At 35.7% G+C, this 6000-nt stretch overlaps 1 non-coding gene across 1 annotated transcript; it reads left to right on the plus strand.

The window, feature by feature from the left end:
* Window positions 1–4685: 4685 nt before the first annotated feature.
* Window positions 4686–4791, plus strand: LOC140894088 (small nucleolar RNA R71). The gene has a single exon (XR_012153639.1). It is a non-coding gene; the product is annotated as a small nucleolar RNA R71 (small nucleolar RNA).
* The last annotated feature ends 1209 nt before the right edge of the window (window positions 4792–6000 follow it).

Raw genomic sequence — 6000 nt, forward strand, 5'->3', positions numbered from 1 at the left:
GTTTTTTGCATATTATTTTTGCATGTCTTGCTCGAGGGCAAGCAAGATTTAAGTATGAGGGAGTTGATAAGTGTGTTTTATATGCATTTTTAAGTGAAATTTTGTTATTGTTTGTCATGCATTCATATGTTATTGTTGTTTTTTATTTACTTTTATCCTATTTCATGCATTTTTCTACATAATACTTCTCCTGGTTTATTTTGTAGGATAATTTCAGAAAAAAATGAAGATTGGGCCAGGTTTATACTAGCGCGAGTGCATGTTCTGCTTGCTCGAGCGAGGCTGAGGGCGAAGCAAAGAATTTTCAGAGTCACACTCGCTCGAGCGCAAGTTATGCTCGCTCGAGCGCACATTGAGCCCGTTCGAGCGTGAAAGACGGGCAGACTTTTTAAGATGGAAACTCTTGCTCGGATTGCATAATAACTTTTAGAGATTTTTGGGCGTATAAAAGGCTATCTTTCCATCAGATTTAGGGTTCCAGACGCCGATTGAAGAATCAAGAGGCGGCTACACATAAAAATCATTTTATTTCTCTTCTTTTATTTTTATTTTTGAGTTTTTGAAAACTTTTGTTGAGAACTATGTTAGACTTTGAGTAGTTATTTCTTTTCGAACAAGGCAATGTGATTGGGCCGGACAAATTTATGTAGAAAACTTGGATGTTTATTTGGGATTTTTAAGACTTGATTTTATTTTATTGATTGTTAAATTTATATTTGTCTTGTGAATAACCTAATCAATTGTTTGTTTGCATGTTAATTGGTCCTAAGTCAACAGAGGAGGGATTGATTTTGATCACTTTAATAATAAACACATGGTAAAATCGACTAGAAATAGAATTTCGTTTCAGTGTGCGGTTTAGGTGAAAACTTAATTCTCACAGTTCTTCATGCGTTTGAATTTGATTATAACTACGAAAAATTAATCCGTCAATACTTGAATAAGTTTGATTTTTCTAGAAATAGACCTTTGAACAAGTTAGGAGAATTCCTGTAATTTAAGATTAAATCTGAGTCCTAAATCATCTACATGTTACATAATTTTTCTGATACCTACGTGTGTTCTTGATCGAGATTTTCTCATATTTGAATTTAATCCAAAAATTCCTGCTGCGTTTTTAATTGAACTTTATTTGCAATTTAATTTCTTAGTTAAAAATCTGAAAATTCATCACTTTTATTGATTATCTACATTAAGTAGGAATAATCACATTTTGGTACTCATATATATACAGTCCCTGTGGATTCGACATCTGGACCTTTGTCCACTATCTATTACTTGACCTGGTACGCCTGCAAGTAGATTTTTATCATACCGATTTAAGCGGTCAGTAAGCTATACTTGATATGGTATTCACTTGATTATAATCTTGGACTTTTGGCCCTGTGATGTTAGGTGGCTTGTTAGATGTACGAAAGTACTATCCGAGATATCCTGATTAACTATGGATGTTCTATGTATTGCATTATACTTGACATGTTTTATGTGCATATATTATGTCACGTTTATTGTGCTTTATATATTTTCATGTTGAGCATGTATCCTTAAAATAGCCTGTAGTGGGGTTTCTCTTCCTTGAGTGGATGGTTGGATCCGTTTGTACAGAGTCAGGTCACCTATATCTACAGATTATTCTTGTTTGTAAGCCACCTCCTGATGCGACGTTCCAGAGTGCTACATACCATGGCGCCTCTTGACTGGGCAGAGTTTGACTGGAATAGTTTTCTGGTACCTTGTACATTTGAATTCTGTTGCGTGTTTTTCGCTCGCAAGCGCACGATGTCAAGTTATAATATAGGAATTAAGTCCAAGTCGATCCCACGGAGAATGAATAAATGATATTATATCAAATATTTGCAACTAATAAAATCCTAATCCTATGTAGAGCTACGAAAATGGTTTGATTTTTATAAAACTAAAATTTTCAAGAAACAAAACTAAATAACCACGAGTTCATGAGAGAAAAATTCAATAAGCGAAGAATGTTAGAGGTTCGACTTCACTTGACTGTTCACCACAATTTATTTCTAATGATTGTTCAATTATAAATTCTTCTAGTTTCTTAGCCAAGAATCTCTATTATTTGCATTGCTAGACATTAGTCTTGGCTTTCTTCTACTCCATACATCTCCATCTTTATGCCTTATATTTGGACTAGAATTTCAATCCATTTTTTTTTCCTTTTCAAGGCCTCCCCTCACCTTACTTTCTCCGCCATTACTTTTCTTTGAACTTTTTAGCTACTCAATTTGTTTTGGATTTTTCATGAATATAGAATGGCTAAAAAAAACTCAATAGATTCGAAAAAAAAACGCCTAAATCACTTCTGTGATCTTAAAAATCTACCTCAGGTTCAATTAAAAATCACAAGAGTTAACAATCAAATCCTCTAATTCACATCATAAATCCACATAATTTTTTTCTAATTGCTAGGAGTATCGAAAATCATGGCATTCGTGCATAAATGTGAGAACTCAAGATTAAATATAGCTAACATAAACTTTTTCAGCACACAAATTTATTTTCATCATAGGCCAACACAATTATAACATCATGCCTTCAACTCCAACTAACTCATAAAAAATTTCAAATTTTCACAATTTTTAAACACCCCCCAAACTTAAATTGTGCCTTGTCCTCAATGTATAGTATTCACTAAAAACAAGGGACACATACCTTAGGCACCAAGCGTCAGTACTCAGCACCATCTTAATCACTCAAAACTCTTCATCAGGGGTGGCTCCTAAACTCTTTCAGCTCCATACTTTTTAACCTACACAATTCAAAATCATTATTAATGTCTAGTTTCCTCATGATAAAAAATAATAAAAAGGAAAACAACTAAAATAAAAGAAACAATAAAGCAAATAAAAAAAAATCGCTTGGGTTGCCTCCCAAGAAGCGCTTAGTTTATAGTTCATAGCCCGACTATATTCTGATTCTAGCCCGGTTCCACTTTGTTGGAGGTCTTTTCCTTTTCTTTTACCCTCCAAACATATTCAACAATCTTCTTGATCTTTTCTTTCTTTCTCTTCTTCTTCTTTGCTACCTTCGGATCATTCTCTCTTGGCAATTCTACAGCACTAACAACTTTGCAGCAACATTCCATCTTCTTTGATTGTTCAATCATGAACACTTTTTCCATGGATGAATTTTTAACCTCCTTATAAACATTAAAGATCACCTTCTCACTATCAACTCCCATCGTCAACTCACCTTTCTTCACATCAATCTTGGCTTCAGCATTAGCCAAGAACGGTCTCCCCAAAATCAATGGCATATTTGCATCCTCCTCCATAGCTAGCACAACAAAATCCGCAGGAAAAATAAATTTATCTACTTTTACCAGTACATCCTCAATGATTCCAAATGGATATGTGATAGATCTGTCAGCTAGCTGCAATGCGATTGTCGTGGGTTTCACCTCTCCAAGTCCCAAACTCCTGAAAACAGACAAAGGCATTAAGTTAATGCTAGCTCCTAAATCACAAAGTGCTTTATTAAAATTAGAAGAACCAATAATGCAAGGAATCGTAAAACTCCCTAGATCTTTTAATTTTTGTGGTAGCTTCTTTTGTAGGATAGCACTGCACTCTTCAGTTAGGTTGACAGTCTCGAACTCCTCCACCTTCCGCTTCTTAGACATCACCTCCTTCAAGAATTTTGCATAATGCGGCATCTGCTCCAAAGAATCAGCGAATGGAATATTAATATGAATTTTCTTGAAGATGTCAAGAAACTTAGAAAACTTCTCATCCAACGCTTTCTTCTTGAACCGTTGAGGATATGGCAAAACAGCTTTTGGTACATGCGGTTTCTCAGGCACAACTGCAGAATTGTTGGAATTTTTGTAACAGATTTTTCAGACTCCACCACAATCTCTTCAGCCTCTTCATCATCTACTTCCTTTGGGTCATCAACCCCAAGTTCTTTACCACTTCTAAGGGTGATAGCATTGCACTGCTCCCTTGGATTAACCTCAGTATTGCTAGGAAACACACCTCTCTGCTGATTATTCAATGCATTTGCCAGTTGACCAATTTGTGTTTCAAGATTTTTCATAGAAGCGCTCACATTGGTCAAGTGTGTCTCCATACTATCAAGCCTATTTTCATTCCTCTTAAATCTTGTGGATGATTCTGCAATAAAATTACTCACCAAATCTTCCAACGATGCCTTACCTTCACCATTCTGAGTATTGAACTCCGGTGGAGGATTCAACACATTCTTATTGTTTGCATAGGAAAAATTTTCATGATTACGCAAACTAGGATGATACTGATTGGGTACAGGATTACCTCGATAATTATTGTAATTCCTGTTGTTCACATAATGAGCTTGCTCCACACTCTCAAATCCATCAGCAGAATTTACGGCAGTCGCCAGAGATGCTGTCTCATTAGAACTTTGATTCCCTTTGGTCAGTGCAGCCAAATGTGTAGAAATAGTAGCCATCTCAGCAGTCAAAAGCAGTGAATGCGTCAACCTCATGAATTCCAGCAGGCTTCCTTATTGCAGATCTCTCACTCGGCCACTAATAACTGTTAACAGTCATTTGCTCAAGCATCTCATAAGCATGTTCAGGAAATTTAGAAAATATTGTACCTCCAGCTGCAGCATCCACAGAAATACGAGTTGGCCCATTCAAACCATTGTAGAATAACTCAATCTGTTCCCAGTCCGGAAAATTATGGTTTGGACACTTCCTAAGCAACTCCTTGTACCGCTCTTAGGCTTCATACAATTGCTCAAAATCTTGCTGTTTGAATGTAGTGATCTCTATTTTCAACTGAGCAGACTTAGCAGGAGGGAAATACTTAGCCAGAAATTTAGAAGCCATATCATCCCATGTAGTGATACTCCCAAGAGGTAGTGATTGCAACCAACTACAAGCATTGTCCCTAAGAGAGAACGGGAACAATCGTAGTTTGATGGTTTCCTCAGTAACACCATGAATCTTTACTGTGTCAGCAATCTCCAGAAAAGTACGCAGGTGCAAATTTGGATCTTCAGTAGCTGCACCCCTGAACTGATTCTGCTGCACCATATTAATCAGAGCTGGCTTCAACTCAAAATTATTCGCCGTGATGTTCTGCAGAGCTATCCCAGAATATTGAGTATTGATCACCGATAGAAAGTGATCTCTGATCGGCACCGAAGCATTATTGACAGCTGTTTCCCTTTCTTCAGCCATTTGTTGCAACTCTTTTCTTCTAGCTTTTCACAAAGCTTTAGCAGTTTTTTCAATTTCCGGATCAAAGAGCAGTGAGTCGTAACTTTGGCTTTTTCGCATAAACTGCATAGAGAGGAAAGATTTAAAAGTAGAACCAACAAAATAAAATAAAATGCTCTAAATCAAAATTAAGACTAATTAGCACAATTTAATATAAATCAAATAAAATTCATTCCCCGGCAACGGCACCAAAAACTTGTTGCATGTTTTTCGCTCGCAAGCGCACGATGTCAAGTTATAATATAGGAATTAAGTCCAAGTCGATCCCACGGAGAATGAATAAATGATATTATATCAAATATTTGCAACTAATAAAATCATAATCCTATGTAGAGCTACGAAAATGGTTTGTTTTTATAAAACTAAAATTTGCAAGAAACAAAACTAAATAACCACGAGTTCATGAGAGAAAAATTCAATAAGCGAAGAATGCTAGAGGTTCGACTTCACTTGACTGTTCACCACAATTTATTTCTAATGATTGTTCAATTATCAATTCTTCTAGTTTATTAGCCAAGAATCTCTATTATTTTCTACTACCTCTCTCGAGTGTCAAGCAGAAATTCGTATTCAATAACAAACTCAATATCTCTATCAAAGTTCAATTATTAAATCCGGTAAATAGCACAAGAATTCTTCTAATGACTTCTATGGAGTTATATGCCTCTCGAACAATATAAACACCAAAGATGTATTTTCCTATGTCGTATTCAAAATCTCCTCTCTCGAGTGATAGATTCTGAATAAAATATCATTCAATCTATGAC

Source organism: Henckelia pumila, chromosome 3, assembly GCF_033568475.1.
Source record: "Henckelia pumila isolate YLH828 chromosome 3, ASM3356847v2, whole genome shotgun sequence".
Classification (NCBI taxonomy): Eukaryota; Viridiplantae; Streptophyta; class Magnoliopsida; order Lamiales; family Gesneriaceae; genus Henckelia; species Henckelia pumila.